A 19,498-nucleotide genomic window follows, 5' to 3' on the forward strand; every position below is an offset into this window, starting at 1 on the left:
AGGACAAATGGCAGCGTCAGGTCAGGGTATGCAAGGATTGGTGGCTGTGTTAAGTGATCTATCAAGTTATTCAATGCATCTTGGTGAGTCTGTGTCCAGGTTATGGGTGTGTTGGGTGGTACCTGTCCTTTTGACTTTGTACTCGCTTTCTTTCTCTTTCCCTTTGTTTCAACAGGTAGCATACTTTTTGGTGGTGCGGCTATCAGCTGGTAGAGAGGTCTTGCCAGACGGGAGAAATTAGGAATGTATGTCCTGTAGTAGGAAAGGAATCCCATCATCTTTCTCAAGTCTCCTACTGTAGCTGGTGATCTGAGCTTTAATGCCTGCACAGGTGCTATTTCAGCAGGATCCATCGAGTATCCCTCTTCTGACACGATGCGGCCCAAGAAACGTACTTTCTTTTTAAACAGCTCACATTTGTGGGGACTCAGCTTGACTCCATGCTTTTGATATCTCTGGAGTACTGTGCGAACATGATTCACATGGTCATTAAAGGAAGAGCTATGTACAAGGTTGTCGTCCAGGTAGGGTTGACAGATGGTATCACGTAGACCTTCAAGACAAGCTTCCATGTTCCTCTGGAATTCAGCTGGGGCCGAACTAAGGCCAAACGGAATCCGGTTCCACTGGAATAGCCCCCATGGTGTAATAAAGGCTGTCAATGGTTGGCTCTCTGCGTCAAGGAATCCTTGGTGGTAGGCTTTACCTTGGTCCAAGACCGAAAACCAAGAGCTACCACTCAGGGAGTCTAACATGTCCTGGATTCTTGGGATGGGGTGTCTATCAGGTACAGATTTCCGATTCAGCTCTCGATAGTCGCAGCATAATCTCAGGCTACCATCCTTTTTCCTCACGCATACCACTGGTGAGGAGTAAGGGGATCTCGATTTGCTTATCCACCCTTTGTTCAGCAGGTCCTGGAGGTACTCCTTCACTTCCTGTAAGAGGGGTTTAGGCACAGAGATGTATGTCTTTTGCACAGGTGTCTTGTCATGCAGTGTAATGTGCATATGCAGTGAGGGAATGCAACCAACATCATTATCATCGGCAGCAAAAGCTTTACACTCTTCTCTTAATAACTGTCGCACTACCTGTTGTTGTTCCTCAGTTAGGTGTTCAAGCTTTATTGGGGGATCCCACAGACTGGGTCTCTCTGTTTGGCCTGATGTTACACTCACTTCACAGGTTTGCATGAGATGAGGGTTTTGTTCACTCCCAGGTGCTGTGTGTGTCTGACATGCTTGTAAGGGCTCTGCTGTGGCTGGATAGGCTGTCTTTATCATTTGGAGATGTCCCAGGATAAGACGTGGGGTCAGTTCAAGACACTGTTTGGTAGTATTGGTGACAGCAACTGGTACCTGGGTTGTCCTTCCTGCCGTCACTTTGACTAATCCTTCTTGGATCACTATACCCTCAGGTAGTGTTGACGGCTCACAGGGGACAAACAGTAAGGTTTGTTCTGAAGCTTGTGCCCCAATACGTACCCGTGCATGGATGGTTGTTATGTGTTCTGCTTTCAGCTGTACCCTTTGTTTCCCGGCTCGAACAGTTCCGACATTTACATAGGAGTTTGTTGTTTTTAACAGCTTAAGCATTGACTTTGCGGTTGTAATGGATACAGAGAAGGCTTGGCTTATCATGTGTGTTGTGTTTGGCTTACATCTTCGTTTTTCCCACCTGTTGACCATCTCCTCAATGACATTAAAGCCAATAATAGGGTTTTCAGCCACATTAGGGTCATTTGTCACGAGAATGGGTACTTGAAGGGCTTCTTCTGTGTCAATATCACTGGGAAGCCGAAATCTCACCTCTACCCAGCCTTCAAATGGGATCTCGGTGTTGTTTGCAGCCAGTCCTGTGAGTGTTCCTGGGCCCAGAAGTTCATCAATGGGTCGGATGATGGCATGTGGTAAGTATTGTTTTCTCCAATCAGCATTGATAATACTCGCTTGGGCTCCTGTGTCCCACAAGGCCTCCACTGTGATGTCATCCAGTTGGCAGTGAATCAAGCATCTCCTCCCAATCAGTTTAAGAAGTTTTGTTTGGTCAGAGGGGGACAGATAACATACTGGTACATTACCATCAGGGGTCATTTTAACTGTTTGCATGCTGGACTCACTGTTGTTTACCTTATCACAGTGTTGGACTTGAAAGGGTCTAAAAGCCTGCGGCATCACTGGACTTGGTTGGGACCCGGGAAAAGACTGGACTACTGCGGGCCCCTGTTCAGCAGTCCCACCCCATTTCCCGACATTGGTCGTCTTTGTCTGCAGCCTCGAGATAGATGTCCCTCTTGGCCGCACCGGAAACAGTGTCTGCATTCTTCACCTCTCTGTGCTTCCTGACATGACCGACAACCTCTTGGCAGCCCCTTGGCCCTCTCAGCTCTCTGTGGTAATGCAGCTGATTGCGAATGTGACCTGGTTGCTTCCATTGTCTCACGAAAGATCTTTGTCATTTCCATGACGTTTGCCTTGAGGTCTTCAATGGCTTTGGTAGTATCAGTGTCAGCATCTTTACCTCGTCCTTGTTTCTTTTTGTCCCTGACTACTGTGTTATCTTTCTCCCTGACTTCAAGCTCACTTCCAAACTGCCTACTTTCACAAGGGTGCTCAACTGCCTGAATTTCACTAAGCTTAAGGGGCTTTGGTGTCACAGCTTTTCTTAATTTGGTCTGTCTTTCTAATTCTAAGTTAGCAGCTTCACCTAACTTTTCAATTAACACCTCATCTGTCACTTTTGGATCTTCAAGGTATGGTTTAATCTGGAACTTGACAGCATCACTTAAAAGTCCGGTCTCCAGTGAACGGAGGAACTTTCGCTGTATGAGTTCAGGGCTAAACTGTTCTCCATCCTTTTCATCTCCAGACTTCCAAAGCAATTTCTCCCTCAGCTCTATAGCTCGAAACAAATAACTCTGGGCAGACTCTTTGGGTTCCTGTGATATGTTCATTAGCCTGTGCAGCAAGTCTGATGAGGAGTCAATTTTGTAGTGCCCTCTCAGAATCGTCTTCAGTGTGGGGAGCGTAAGGTCTCTTTTGATCTCCAGCAGCTCTCTTAGGTGTAGGCCCGGACTCACAGCCCTCACGACTGCCTCGATGATTTCAGCCTCCGAGTAACCCTTCTTTAATCCAGACTCTATTTGATTGGTCAGACTGGTGTATGACAGCTTCTCTTTTTGGCCTGCTTCTCCAATCTGTCCAAATATTCTAAATTCTTTTCTAAGGGTCATCTCAGGCATCGAATCAGACTGTCGGAGTACGGTCTCCCTCCTGCTTGTTCCTTGTCTGCTGCTCTGAAGTTTCGCCTCCAAGGCCACAATCTTTTCCTCCAGCGTACGTCGAACATCATCCTGTCTCTTTTGTAGCTCTACATACTCCTTTTTCAGTTCCCCGATTTCATCAGGTTCTGCATGTGGGTTCTCTGGCTCTTCAGGCTTTTCATATTGCTCCAGGAAACACAGAAGTTCATTTAGAAATCCTTCATAATTTTCTTCTGTTTCACCTTCCTCAATTTCCTCCAGTGTTCTCTCTGCTAGTCGTATCAGTGCTCGCCTCGAGATGCCAGAAAATCCCTTTTCTGCTGGCTCACTGCATTTTAGATAGAGGCATACCTTAATGAGCTGTGATTTGTCTAATGTTAGGAGCTTGGAGCTTACACAGTCTTGAAGTTGTTCCATTTTTTTTCTTTCTTTATGTGAAATCCAATCTTGATTTTGAATCGTCTTATCTGTTTAAATCTGCTCTCTGTATTGATGAATCTTCTCTTATTTACAGGTTCGTCTCAAGGAGGAGCTGTTTCCCTCTCACTGTTGACTCAACAGCGCCTCCTGGCTGGCTCGCCATGTTTATGTTACCCACACAGAAAAGAGAGATTTCTGGTGTCACATAAAGCAGTTTTTATTTTTGTTGTCACAGCTGTAGAAACAATAAACACAAAGGCAAAACTGTGAGTTGCTGTATGTTTCTATACTGCTGGCAGTGTGACTTCTTCATATGTTTTATGAAGCATATGTTACACAATAGACGTTGCATATATTTAACTAATTACAAACTGAATTTACAAATTATAGATAAAGTCAAAACAAAAACACTTGTATTTTCACTAAATATGAAATGCATAGGCCACATACTAATATAATGTTGCTACATAGCCTCCAACTCAAACCCATTAAACAATTAATGGTTGCATAATATTTATCCTTAACTGTAACATCCATTATTTAACAATTAAACTGCATATATATATATATATATATATATATATATATATTTACTCTCAAACCAACACATTACATTGTTTCATCCCCCTCGTGTGATCCTGGCTTGTGGCCAACTCACACGCAATATTGCTTTGAATCGCTGATGCGAAGATTTACGCTCTAATTTACATATTAGTACACAGTAAAACATTATATAAACACATGAACGTTATCTCAACCATGACTTGTGCAGATATATATCACAGATCTCACCTGTAGAAACAATAAACACAAAGGCAAAACTGTGAGTTGCTGTATGTTTCTATACTGCTGGCAGTGTGACTTCTTCATATGTTTTATGAAGCATGAGGCTGTTCTCTATCGCCCCCTAGCGTCACTCGCCAACCCACACAGATCTCAATGATATTTTAAAATGCACAAATAGCAAGTGTGAAAAAGCTAAACATCCTTTATATTTACAACTGCTGAACATAAATAAAATAAATAAAATAAAGTACTAGGCAACTAAATTCAATTCCTCTACATATACAAATCACAACACATAAATAGGAAAATGATCGCGTTATTTTGTCACTTATTGGGAGCAGTATACTAGCTGGAGCCATGCATTTCCAGTCTTTGTGCTAAGCTAAGCTAGCGGGGGCTGCGTCAGACAGAGTTACAGCACGCACGGAGATGAGAGAGGTATGTATGGACTTATCTAACTCTGGGGGATACGGTGAATAAGCTAAATTCCCAAAATGTGGGCGTGTTCCTTTAAGCATTCAGAAAAAACTGTAATGTAATCACTCCTACAGATACAAACATCTGACTAGCACTCCCTCCTCTGGGAACCTTGAGTAAAATTCTCATTGCATCATTGTAGGCAACTTGTACCTTATGCATGCTGGATTTTTTATAAGAAGACCACAGATGGGCAGTATAGAGTGAACAGAGCCACTTTAACTTGAGTGGAACAGTAACCAAACTTACGTGCTATGTTTGTATGTTTGTATGATTGCCTGTGCATATAATTTATAACACTGTCTGTACATGTCATCATCATCATCATTCATATGATCTGCAATACAATGACCAAGGTATTTAATCTTTTTGCAGACCTCAAGACAATTATTGGCTAACATGAACACAGGAAAATTAAGCCATTTATCCTGTTTCGTTCTGCATATTAAGACAGCACTTTTGCTGGAATTATATTTTATATCAAATTCCACCCCATAATCAGAGCATATATTAAGAAGCTCCTGCAGCCCAGCACTACTCGGACTAAAAATAACAAGGTCATCTGCATACATGAGATGATTTACCAGCATGCCACCGATCATACAACCAGTGTTACAACCATTAAGGGCCCTATTTTAACGATCTAAGCGCATTGTCTAAAGCGCACAGCGGACCGTCTAAATGGGCGTGTCCGAATCCACTTTTGCTAATTTAACGACGGGAAAAATGGTTTTTGCGCCGAGCGCATGGTCGAAAAGGGTAGGTCCTATTGTAATGGGAGTATTTTGGGCGTAACGTGCAGTAAACCAATGAGAGACTCAGCTCTCATCCCCTTTAAAAGCAAGTTGCGCTGGCGCTATGTCTAATCTCTATTTAGATGACGGACTTTGTAAACTGAAAAACTAAGCGGAGGAAGAAGATCCCCAGTTTAAGATTAATGTTAAATAATTGTGTTGTTTTTCACTTGTATTGAAATTGTTATTTTTTTTATTATAACCTTTAAAACCCGTTTTCTTTTAGTCATGGAAGTAAAAAGCAGGCTTGTAATTGCTTTAAATGTATGGCTATCCAATATCATCAAAAAATAATTTACAAGTATGTAAGATAAGGTTTGTACTATAAAAATACTTTATTTGTAACAAACAGGAGATAAAGAATTTACAAACGGCTCTCCTCACGTTTCAGCACTTTGGACAGCGGTTTTTTTAGCAAAGAGTTTTTTAAGCATTACTTAAAAATGTTTCTCATCTCACCATATCCACAGTTACAGAGTCATCATTATACAATAAATCCGTGAGGTAGCATTAAAAAAAAACATTTAAAAACAGACGCATTTGTTCAAAGCAAAGCATTTATTTTACTTACCAGACTGCAGGTGAAGCAGCTCTCTGCGCCTTCTAACGTCTCATAATTAGTCCTCATTTATGTCCAAGAGACTCAATAATAATCTTTGACATTCAATCCTTTAATCTTTCATATTTAAAAGAATTTTGTGCTGCTGCGCATTCATGTACCTTGTGATAAAACCCGCGTTGTCCTCCCGTGTATAGGCGCATTTTACTAATGCGCTCTTTAAATAACATAAAACACATTGCGCCATTGACTTTAGACTTTAGACCAGGTTTTTGTTGGTCAATGGCGTAGTCTATTTTAGTTGCCTCAAAATAGCAACGCGCCAACAATGCGCCTGAACTCGTTTTCAGACCAGAACGCCCATGGGCGCAAAAGGGGGCGCAAATGCATTTGCTATTTAAACAACGCGGCGCTAAACGTGAAAATTAGGGTGGAAACTAGCGAAAGACACTTGCGTCGCGCATTGCGCTGCATTGCGCCGGGTGTAAGATAGAGCCCTAAGTCTCCTTGACAATTCATTAATATATAAATTAAATAAGACTGGGGACAAGATTCCTCCCTGCCTTACACCATTGGACACTCTAAAGGGGGCAGACATACTACCCCCCCATTTAATATGCATCTGCTGGTGGGCATACCAATAGGCAAGAACCCTCACAATATACCCAGGGACTCCCCTTTGCTTTAGCTTAATAAAAAGCTGTTTGTGATTCACTCATCAAATGCTTTGGAGGCATCTATAAAACACATGAGAATAGTAGAATTTTTAGACTTATACAAATTCACTATTTCCTTAAGAGCATAAATACACATGTCTGTGCCATGTTTAGGCTTAAATCCAAACTGATTATCTAGGGAAGAGATATACCCACTCACCCTTTCAAGGAGGATTCTTTCCATTACCTTGGACAAAATACTGGCCAATGCTATAGGTCTATAATTATCCAGGCATCCAACTTTTCCGGCTTTGTTCTTAATAACTGGAACAAGCAGAATAGATAACATTGAATCTGGTAGTATGCCATGGATCAACAAACCAGTACAGTTGATTGCTAGGAGGGGAACAAGCCTAAGACTGGCATTTTTCAGATGCTCTGCAGTTATTGAATCCATACCACATGCTTTATTGTTAGGTAATTTCCATATGGCATCAAATACCTCATTTGTCAAAATATTTATAAAATCATTACTGATAACAGAGTCCTCCACGTGTGGATCATGCTTTAAACAATTAAAGAGGGAGCTATAGTGCTGTCTCCATATTTCAGCAACATTATCTTCTCCGGAGACTCCTTCAACAGTACAAGGAAGGGAAGATTTACAGTTATTAAGGGACCTCACCTCCTTCCAAAAATCAGTAATATTGTTGCTCATCATTTTACTAGCCATAGAGTCAGCCATCATAGCTTGCTCATTTCTAGATATAAAACGAACAGCATACTTATATCTGGCATTTGCAAGCTTTTTACTCTCAAGCTCAGGGCCCTGCCTAGGTCTCCCAGCCAGGTCCCAAAGCCTGTAAGCTTCCCGAGCTTCAGTGTGATATGGTGCTACATGCTCATTCCATCCTGGTCTAATATTAAAAGCCATGTTTCTCCTGTGTTTTTGAAGAGGTTTACCCATAGACATCATATAGGTAGACGCCCTATCGACCGCTACTGCCTACTGGCGCGGTGAGATATGGGGCCACCATCTTAGATCGGTCACCCGCTCCACTCAGTGTAATCTGTATGACTGGTGGATTGAGCTATCAGCGCATTTAATTAATCATATCTCAGTGAATACCGAACAGATTTTCACGCGGGTTTTTTTTGCTGCAAAGGTCATTCATGGAGCTATGATATAGGACACATGGTTCGGCGTATTTTAACCCCTTATGTGCCGCAAACCCCGTTTGAGTGGGGGTGACAATGTGATGTACATCTTTAAATGAATATTTCTCTGGGATTCTTTGGGCTAGAAACCTAATCTTGGTCTTGTTTTAAAGAAGACAATTTAGGGTTTTTCACAAATGAGTTAGAACGTAAAAATATTAAATATAAATATTTTTATAGCCGTTTACCTTTATTTTAATATATCAAATTATGCAGTAACATATTAATTTATAAATAAAATTACATAAAAGTTAATGTTTCACACAATAAATAATGTTAACATGAAGCAATATGTCTCAAGTAGTTGTGATCCAAATCACAAAAAAAATGATGTTTGGGTCACAATTTTAATGGTTTTACCAACAACTGCCACTAGATTTGCCACATACTCTTGTACTCTTGTATACTCACAAACTAATAAATTACTGTCACCGCAATATTATTCATGCAAAAAGATTTTGAAATATTAAAACTAAATTCTGAGAGCTTTCTGGTGATATATAGCTTGCCATGATTTTTTAGGTTTAGAGTAGGGTTTTAGTGTTATATGCAAAAACAAATTTGGCCTACCTGTGGGCCCGTAACATTTTTAGAAACTGACTCTCACTGTGTCATAATTTTCCCCAAATGGTAATGAAATATGAAAATTATACTATTTGAGCTTTCCAACAATATATAGTTTGTCAATATTTAGGTTTAGAATCTTAGTGTTACCAACACTAATGTGGACAGCGCCACTTAATGTTCATAGTAGGAATGAATGAATATTCACTAAACAGTAATAAAATATTCTGATATAAGATATAAAGTGAGTCCAAAATCAAAATATGTGGTGTAGGACATAAGATATTTTATAAATCACACACTATAAATATGACAAAGATGCAGAAACAGATAGTTGCAATAAAATAAGACTTTTTTATGGTGAAGAAACAATTTAAAATGATTTGTAAACCCCCCCACACACACGCGCGCGCACGCACGCACGCACGCACACACACACACACCCCTGAAAGAGAACTGTTTTCCAGAGCTTCTTTCCCGTGCTCCCTTTCTGTAGTTCAAGAGAGGTGAGTTTGGCAACATGGTGGAGCCTTATCTTTAAAAACACAGACACAACCAGTGACAACGAATCAGACTGATAGTTGTCGATTCCAAACCAAGTCTCCTCAATGTCCTCCCTACGAAGGAAAACATCCTCTGTTCCTGTTGACATCTCAGCTTTTTAAAGCTCGGCAGATCACGCAGCTCACAGCACCTTATAATAATAATAATAATAATAATACACATTTATATAGCGCTTTACACAATACTCACAACAGAGAAACTCTTGTAATTATTACTTTACTTTACCCCACTCTCCTTGCAGGGTGAACAGCGGCTGGTGCAGTAAACATAGCCTAGCGAACGTTAGCTGGCTACGATTTCAGTACAGTAAAATCAATAAGCTGGCTCTTTCTCAATTTTCTGGTAATATTCTATTCACAAAATACAACCAATAGTACCGCGATGTTAAAAAGTACTTGTGAAAATAATCCTCCGGGCTCTATTTGCGATCGTCCGCCGATTAGAACAGGAAAATGCTCCACAGTGCTCTGACATCTTATCTGCTGCCATGCAACGAAACTAGGAGAACGACCGGTTTAAGATGGCCGCCGTATTTCTCAGTCCCCAGCGGCCAATAGGGCATCTAGTCTTCTATATGATATCTATGGGTTTACCAGCCTCCAACAGAGCAGCCACAACATCATCATACATGGCACATAGATTACTCTTGTGCACCTCACTCTGACAATTTACATCCTTACACATAATAGCTTCTCTAGGAAGACAAAAATTACTTAAATAGTGGTCTGTATTAGTATAATAAGCCAGAAGAGATTGAGACCAGTCTAATTTAGTACTCACATTACCACTGATAGCATTGTTGTTAGTCTGTTATTGTGACCCCATATTTAATACCCATATTCTCTATGGCTGCATGCCCATCAGCTGTACTAAAACAATGGTCAAGCCATGATGTTGTGTGCCAGGCTTCACTTATGTATGTATAACTATCTGCAGGCAACAGTACTCTACTTGATAAAGTGAAGTTATTATCTTGACTAAAGCAGATCAGATGCTTGGCAAATAATGAGTTACTGTCATTGATATCAGCATTCATATCCCCAACAACATATACATTACAGATACTATTATCTTGAATAAAAGCATTTATAAAAGCCAATCTATTTAAATATTCAACCTCATTTACACTAGACTCATATGGAGTATAAACATTTAAAATGACAAAATTATTACATTTATAAGTATATTGTATACCGATACACCAGTCCACATCAAGCATGATCGGCTTTATCACAGCATCAAGCTTTTTATTCCAGAGCACAGCCACCCCACCTGGGATTCTGCCTCTGACTTGTTAAAATCAGTCGTTGACTCTCCAACTCCAAGAAAGTTTTTATTAAGAGTGTTCAGTTTCTCTAAATCTTGTTAAGCAATAAAAGTCTCCTGTAAACATAAAATGTCACATTCTGCAAGCAAACTGTCTACCACAGCACGTCGTGCTTTTTTATATAAAGCCCTGTTTCCATTTTTACACAAATTTGACGCTGTGAGAATGAAAGAGACATCCCCCCTAGAAATTTTACGTTCCCATAACTTTCTCAGAACGACCCCGCTGGTGTTAAGGACGTTGCCCAGTAAAGTTCCCAGAACGTTATGAGATGGACGTGTTGTGGAGTTCCCTAAAGGGTTGAAGGACGTTATTTGGCAGACCTCCACAGAACATTCAGGGCGTCCCGGGAATGTTAAGAGAACCATATTTTAGGTACACTTTACGTTCCCATAATGTTCTTAAAACAACCCCGCTGGTGTTAAGAACGTTGCCCAGTAAAGTTCCCAGAACATTTTGAGACGGACGTGTTGTGGAGTTCCCTAAAGGGTTGGAGGACGTTATTTGGCAGACCTCCACAGAACATTCAGGACGTCCTGGGAATGTTAAGAGAACCATATTTTAGGTAGAAATTTCACGTTCCCATAACGTTCTCTAAACGACCCCGCTGGTGTTAAGGACGTTGTCTAGTAACATTTCCAGAACGTTATGAGACGGACGTGTTGTGGAGTTATTTAAAGGGCTAAAGGACGTTATTTGGCAGACCTCCACAGAACATTCAGGACATCCCGGGAATGTTAAGGGGACCATATTTTATGTAGACTTTACGTTCCCAGAACGCTCTCAGAACGACCCTGCTAGTGTTAAGGACGTTGCCTAGTAAAGTTCCCAAAACGCTCTGAGACGGACGTGTTGTGGAGTTCCCTAAAGGGTTGGAGGACGTTATTTGGCAGACCTTCACGGAGCATTCAGGACATTCTGGAAATGTTAAGGGGACCATTTTTCATGTAAACTTTACGTTCACAAAACGCTCTCAGAACGACCCTGCTGGTGTTAAGGACATTGCCTAGTAAAGTTCCCAGAGCGTTTTGAGACTCACCCACAACTTATCCAGAAGCCCCAAAAATAGCCGTAACTCAACCAATATATAATTATACTGTGAAATTGATACGGTTGGTGTGGTGGAGGATAAAGGAGGAGATAGAGATGATGAATCCAAAATGATAATCTTTAATTAATATTAAACAGGGCACATGGCAACTGGTAAACAGCAAAACTCACAACACATCACTATAAAGAAGAACTGACCTAGACAAAGGGAACAGCAGGGTATTTAGACAATTGAGTGATGAGGGGGATGACTGTCAGGTGAGGATAATAACAAACAGAGTTCAGGTGAGAGAGTGAAGAGGACTATGGGAAATGAAGTCCAAATGAGTGATGAACGGTGAAACATGGAGAAACAAGCTTTAACAAACTGGGACTGTGACAGAAATGTATCATTGAAAAACACAGAAAATAATCGAAGTGGAATTACAGGAAAAATAAATAGAATGTCAGAATGATAATAAAAAAGCTACAAATAAATTGCCAAAAAATACAAGAATAACATAAAAGCTAACAAAAACCCACATTAATTAAATTGTTTAAAACAATAAAGATGCAATTAAAACAAAACATGTACAGTTGAAGTGCATAAAATGTAATGACAGAATCCAATATACAACAACTGGTTAAATAAAATAAAAAGATAACCCACGAAATATAAAATTTATGTTTACAGATGTGTAAATGTGTATTAGATATACAAATGTAAAAAATAACACCATGCAATAAGGTCACAAGCTTGATAAACATCAACCTTTAGGAACTTCAATCTCCAGGTCTGGAGCCTGCAGAATACAAATACAAATTCAGTTAAAAAATAAATTTACATAAAATGCATAAGTAAGGGCAAAAACACATAATACAAAACATCACAAGTCCAAGAACTTTTTTTTAACGTTCAAATCGAGATGTGAAAAAATATGTTGGAAGATTTCAGACTTCCAGATAGATTTTCAAATTACCAACTTAAAGAAAAAGCAATTACAAACTACAAAAATGTTAAGCTCCAAAACTTCTTGGTCAAGTATTTTTTATCACCTGCTTCGTTATTTGCCATTATTCTTTACTACTTCAAACAATGCAAGCTTTTAAGCCAAAACACTTGTGCTTTTGTATCTAATACTAATATTAGGCAAATTAACCCATCTAAGAAATTAACCCATACAAAACTTAACAAATTCAATACATTCAATATTGTAATTTAAATCAAATTGCACAAAGATAAATAATGAACATGACTGTTAAGTTTTTTAAGTAAAGTGTATTAAACTTACATAATTCTTTACCCAGATTGCAGGAAGATACTCTTCTTCAGGTTTGACGAAGTGTGGTACATGACGTCTGCAAACCAAACACAAACATGATTTCATTTTAATTGTAAAAAAGTAAAATAAAAGAGTAAGACAAACACAAATTTATGACTCTTAGGTATTAAATTCCTTTACAAAAGCATTTTCAAAAAGATTTTTTGTTTTGTAAACAAAACATATGATCTTTCGTTGGCTTCTTTGTAGTCTGAGCATTAATTTATTTTGTAAAGATCGAACATCTTATAGATTTCTTTAACATCCTCTTTATGCATATTGTTTTATAAGCATGCATGTTTATCGCTATACTTTAAATGGCAAATAAGAATATAATACTAGCACTTACAGCCTAACATAGAAATAAAAAACATCACATAAAAGAATAGCAAATAAACAGAAAAAACATTCATGTAACTCGCTGTAGAACAACAAGTGAAATCTATGTAGGCTTAAAAAGAAAAGTATCTTAACTTACCTTACAGTATTACATCACATCACGTCGTCAGGTGTGGCAGTTTGTATTTCATGCGACTTCCGGGTCCTCTTGTAAGCTGTGGCATTATGGGAAAGGTAGTCCTTTTCATAAAGCGAATTGAACGCTGTTGCTGTTAACTGACTACTGTTTCCAAGATGCAATGCAATCTACATCATCATATTTGGAGAGTACAACATAATTCATATTAGTAGCTGATGTACGATAGTGCAGACTAAATCACTCATTTATTTTTCTTCATTCTGAAATCATTTATTTATTACTTTGTTTGTATGGGCCATTGCACATTGACACATCCTTTATATTAACTGCCTATAAAAATAAAATGTTCTAAGTGTAATTTCATATTTTGTCCTCCTAGTGATATCAGGAACATTATTAAATGACCAACAGAGGACCATGTGGGAACATTCTATTAATGTTCAAAATGTCCTCTTTGTAATGTTGCCATGTGACCACAGGATAACCAATATGGGACGTCCCCCTAAAGTCATATCAGGAACGTTTTTATCTTACCAAAATAGTACCATGTGGGAATGTTCTGTTAATGTTCCAAATGTCCTTTCTGAAAAGTTCTTATTTGACCACAGCATAACCAATATGGAACGTCCCGCTACAGTCATATCAGGAACGTTATGATATGACCAAAGTAATACCATGTGGGAATGTTCTGTTAATGTTCCAAATGTCCCTTCTAAAACGTTCTTATGTGACCACAGCATAACCAATATGGAACGCCCCGCTAAAGTTATATCAGGAACGTTATAATATGACCAAAGTAATACCATGTGGGAATGTTCTGTTAATGTCTCAGGTGTCCTCTCTGTAATGTCATTATGTGACCACAGGATAACCAATATGGAACGTCCCGCTACAGTCATATCAGGAACGTTATGATATGACCAAAGTAATACCATGTGGGAATGTTCTGTTAATGTTCCAAATGTCCTTTCTGAAACGTTCTTATGTGACCACAGCATAACCAATATGGAACGTCCCGCTACAGTCATATCAGGAACGTTATGATATGACCAAAGTAATACCATGTGGGAATGTTCTGTTAATGTTCCAAATGTCCTTTCTAAAACGTTCTTATGTGACCACAGCATAACCAATATGGAACGTACCGCTACAGTCATATCAGGAAAGTTATGATATGACAAAAATGGTACCATGTGGGAATGTTCTGCTAATGTTCCAAATGTCCTCTCTGTAACGTTCTTATGTAACCACAGGATAACCAATAAGGAACGTCTTCCTACAGTCATATCGGGAACGTTGTTATCTGACCAAAATAGTACCATATGGGAATGTTCTGTTAATGTCTCAGGCGTCCCCCTAAAGTCACATGAGGAACCTTGAACTGCAAGACTTTTATAACCAACAAAGGACGTTTTAGGAATGTACCTAATGTTCTCTAAAGGTTCAGGTCTTTTCACCCCCTTTAGAGAACTTTTAGGGAACGTTGCGAAATGTCACGAGAACATCACCTTCTATGTGGGATGTTTTTATATTGACCAAATGAAATGTGTTAATGTATCTTTCGCGCTCTATAGCAGGCAGGGTGGACAGATAATTACTCGACATGTTTAATCTGAGTGATTTCATAAGTTATTTACGCCTGCCGGCTGTGTACAAACGTTGCTTTGTTCCGCTATTTTGTATGGAAGTCAATGGGAAGTCTGGTTTGTTTTCCCCCAAAAAGGGGCGGTAACGAAATTTACAGTCAAGTTCCCGGATGTGCCAGTAGTCCGTATTGTAAAATTGTGTAAATGTATTCCATTTTTATTAGCTATTGGATATTCTTTTGGTTTTAATATCTTTGTTTTAAACTGTATTCTGAATCTCAAATATTTTAGGAAAATGTAATTGGTTGTATCATATCATTGTAAATGTAAAAATTGTAAAAAAAAAGTTTATTAAAAGTTTAAATTTAAGTAATAAATAGAATGAATGACAGTTGTCTGAAAAATTGGTATCTGTCTTTGTGGTGATAGCAGTTTGTCATCGACATGATACACTTTGATCATTTTGGGCTGGCATGCAATAAACTGAATGTCTTTATCGCAGCTTTTATGAATACGGCAACACATGAATGGAATGGAATGGAAGATAACTTTGAAAGAGCTCTGAATGGGTGCAAAGCAGTATAGGGATCCAAAGAAGTTCATATAGAGCGACCCAGCGTCCAAAATCGAAACTGACCTGTATTGCAGTGTGTCATGTAGCTGTCCATCAATGTAAACAATGTGCAAATGAGTTGAACCAAAAAGTGCACGATTAATAAAGTTATTTACTTCTAAAGCAGGGAGTCGACTCTGAATCACTGAAATGACTCGTCATATGGATTGAATCTCCTGCCTGACTTTATCTACGTAATACGAACACTTTGCATAATAATCTCCAACTACAGCCTTGCCCGGGAGAAACAAAAACTATGACCTGCCCACAGCTAGTTACTGTGTAAACATCATATCACGCTGTGTTTTCAGTTTGTGTTGTTTTCACTACCAAAGGATGAAGATATATGAAGAATCTTTGGTTAAAATTACTTTTTCAAGGAGGGATATACTAAATGTTTGGCAATAAAAGATGGTTCAGTAGCGAATTTATTTGGAACAACATGCGTCTCCTAACCACAACCTGAAGTATGATTATAGCTACATACTTGCTTAAATGAGTGTAAAAATGTGTAAATGTCTGTCATCGTTTTTATAACCTGGACTAATGATAAATGATGTGTATTGATGTTGTTTTTTAAACTCTTAATATAAATGCTTAAATGAGTGTAAAATGTTAGTTTCTATCGTCGTTGTTATTGCTTGGATTAATGATGAATGATATGTATTGATGTCGATAATGTCTTCTCAGTAAATCATGTTAGCTCTAGGTCAATACATGCTGCACTGTTGTTGGGCTGTGCCACTGATCCAATCATGTATCTGTGGTCTGTGCGGAGACCGTGTCAGTTGACCAATCAGAGCAGAGTAGGCTACTGAAAAGTGTGGTTTAGGCAGACTGAGTCGTTGAAAGGCTTCACACGAATCGTTTGGGGATCTCTGAGAAATGGGGTAATTTTAAATTTATATTTTGAGAAAATGACTTTTTTGACCTTGCATGCATTTAAACCTGTTGTCCGGGACTTATAAACAGTGATAGGACGCTTACAGTTGGCATCTTACTGGCTCTTTAAATCATCCTACATAATGTAAAGAACATTCTGTCAAAAATATAACATTGATGTCTTTAATATTGACTGACTAAATCAAACAGAAGTTAAATGAATGATTGAAATCAAATGTGATGCTCCTAATCTCATAATGAGATTAGGAGACTTAAGCCTGCATTGTAAAAAATGATAAAAAATAGCAGCTGTGGTTGCCAAACAACTTTCATAAAAATACAGGACAGACGTAAACAACTTTGCAAACATATAAAAGTGGCATTTTTTCATTACAGCAAAGTTTTGCATATTTCACAAATTGTTAATGTGAAACCCTCATTATAACTGGTACAGTAAATGTAAGAGGAAACCTAAGTATTTCAATGTAATATCAGCAGATGTGTGTCACACAGTGAATTGGGAAAATGTCGTTTTACTGTTTTTCACTTTAAGTTTTACAGCCGTTGTATTTTTGACTCACAAAAACATAATTTTAACAATATTTTACTGTAAAATTACATGTTTAATCCTGGTAAATGTTAACAAGATTTTCACCATAAAATACATGATAATTTATACATTTTCTTTCAAAACATTTACATAACAATTTTACCGTAAAATTAAATGTATTGTTTTGGTAAATCTATTATAGTTTTAACTGTAAATGTCAAGGTTTTCTGTAGAGTTAACCAATTCACCAATGTTCCTTAGCATTTTTTCATATTTTATTTGTTAAGATTACAAGTAATTTTTACAGTGTGAATTTCACAGATAGGGTCAATGTATTTGTTGAAAGCAGTCTGTAATGCCTCTCATACTATAGAGATGTTGGAAGTTTTAAGCAAATGCACAAAATGCATTATACCGGCAAAAACTAGCAGTGTGAATCATGTTGTAAAAATAGCTTGAAACAGATTAAAGGTGCTGCTGTAACTTGAACTCTCTGGTCATTTACAGGTGGTAATGTTGTCATATTGGAGACGTGGGGAGAGCAGGCTGGGCCTCACATGCAGGCTTTGCATTTCAGCTTTGTTATTGGAGCTTTTGCCTCCCCAATAATAGCCAAGCTGCTGTTTGGCCATAAGCCAGGCAAAAATCGTTTTATTGGTGTCACTCTTCTTTTTCATCCTTTACTTTCGCTGTCCCCCCATCTCAAACCGGAAAAAGACACTTAATGGAAAGCAGATGTTCTCCAAACACCACAATATTCTCATATTCCTGCTCTCTATGTTCTTTTTCTTCTATGTTGGAAGCGAGGTGGCATACGGCTCTTTTATATTTACGTACGCCAAAGACTATGCTGGTATGGATCAGACAAGGGCAGCAGGGATAAATTCACTCTTCTGGGGAACTTTCTCTGCCGGATGAGGTTTGGCCATCTTCTTTGCGGCTTGTCTTCGCCCAGGCACCCTGATCTTGCTTAGTCTCGAAGGCACTACGGTTTCGTCACTGCTGCTTCTGCTTTTTAGCAAAAACGCCCCTATGCTCTGGACCTGCACTGCTCTGTTTGGTGTCTCTATGTCGACCACCTTTCCCAGCGGGATTTCATGGGTGGAGCAGTACACGACGGTGACGGGGCAATCAGCTGCAGTGTTTGTGGTGGGTGCAGCATTCGGTGAGATGATCCTGCCAGCTTTGGTTGGCTTTCTTCTGGGTCTGGTGCAGAATCAGCCGCTGTTGATGTACATGGCGTTTGGAGCATCCATCTTCACATCAGTTCTCTTTCCTGTCATGTACAAAATAGCATCGCAAGGTAGGGTGCTGGGCAAAAGCAACAAAGATGACAATGAGTACCGCCAAACTCCACAAGACAATGTAGAGGAGATACAGGAACCAAACAATAAAAATGAAGCCACTTAATTTAAAGATGTTTCCAGTTTGAAAACTGTACAGTTTAAGTTTTAATGTCACTTGCTGTTTTAAGTATTGCTCATGCTGTTCCATCAATAAACAACGTCTCAGCCCTTCAGCTGTCACCGGAGCAGTACCCTTTCAAAAAGTACACCTTTGTATCTAAAGAGGTCATATTAGTAGCTCAAAGATGCATATTGGTAGCAAACATATACATACAGTAATAATAATAATCCATTAACAATCTCCAAACAATTGATTATTCCTTAAAATTTGTATTTTCGTCTGATACAGATTTAAACATAAGGTCTGTTTACACACACACACAGAGCTACTGAAGGAGCTGCTCTGAGAAACAGCCAATCAGAGCAGCGCACAACATTACTCATGACTCTTTCCACACACAGCTTCTATGTAGAAATCAAAGACCACTTTAACATATTATTTCAATGCATTCTTTGGCACCTTTTAAAGGTATGTTAAATTGTTATTTGGTATATTTACATAGAAGGTATGTAAGTTTATTAGGTGCAAAAATGATCCACAAATCTTTGTCCTTAAAAAAGTCTATTTTTGCCATATTTGGAAGGGTCATGAATAATAATAATGAGCTCTGCTCTGATTGCTCTGTTCTGAGGCTCATGCCAGTAGCTCACATTAGTAAACATTTTAACAACTTTGCACTTAATTTAAAATGTAACTCAATGTTGGGGCGTACATCATGACTGTTACATCATAGTTGGTAAAATGTTGAGATTAGTCTGTTTTCCAGCAGTCTTTTACATGCACGAGGTTTACATAAGAAGGAGGAAACAATCGTGTTTGAGGCTCATGATATGTCATTACCATATACAGAGCTCTTATTAATTATCTTTGGTAAATACAGTTTTACGGCACCTTTAAGCAAAAAAGACAAATATTGTCAGCTGCATGGCGTGATGCTAAGGGAAATGACTGATGCTGTGGACTTTGCTGGCATGTGATAAGACAGACAGGCTATTATGAGAGTA

The 19,498-nt window shown here is 38.8% G+C and overlaps 1 pseudogene; it reads left to right on the top strand.

The window, feature by feature from the left end:
* The first annotated feature begins 11,924 nt into the window (after positions 1 to 11,924).
* On the top strand, positions 11,925 to 18,497 carry LOC135745479 (sodium-dependent glucose transporter 1-like; annotated as a pseudogene).
* The last annotated feature ends 1,001 nt before the right edge of the window (positions 18,498 to 19,498 follow it).

This window comes from Paramisgurnus dabryanus, chromosome 12, assembly GCF_030506205.2.
Source record: "Paramisgurnus dabryanus chromosome 12, PD_genome_1.1, whole genome shotgun sequence".
Taxonomy (NCBI): Eukaryota; Metazoa; Chordata; class Actinopteri; order Cypriniformes; family Cobitidae; genus Paramisgurnus; species Paramisgurnus dabryanus.